The sequence below is a fragment of the Netta rufina genome (assembly GCF_964035555.1).
Source record: "Netta rufina genome assembly, chromosome: 17".
Lineage (NCBI taxonomy): Eukaryota > Metazoa > Chordata > Aves > Anseriformes > Anatidae > Netta > Netta rufina.
The window spans coordinates 5,207,274-5,207,570 of NC_140141.1; positions in this window are offsets into that span (position 1 = coordinate 5,207,274).

Consider the following 297-nt stretch of genomic DNA (forward strand, 5'->3'; position numbering starts at 1 on the left):
GGGTGCAAAGGTGTGTCAAGCGAGAAATGAAGGAGAGCTCTTTGGAGACATGGCCTTAGATGCACAGAAAAAAAATCTGGTCACCTGCAAGTATCCGGAGTTTCCACTGTGCTCTAGAAACTTGTGTATGCCAAGTGGGCTTGAAGATTTTCTTCTCTGCAAATTTTACAAAAGTTGTTTGGAATCTCAGTGACATTGAGTTGACCATGAATGCGAAGAGGACCGGGTGCTAAGCAAGCTTACAGAATAAATCATTGATTTGTTTTACAATGTGAAATAAAATAGAGGTGTCAGGAC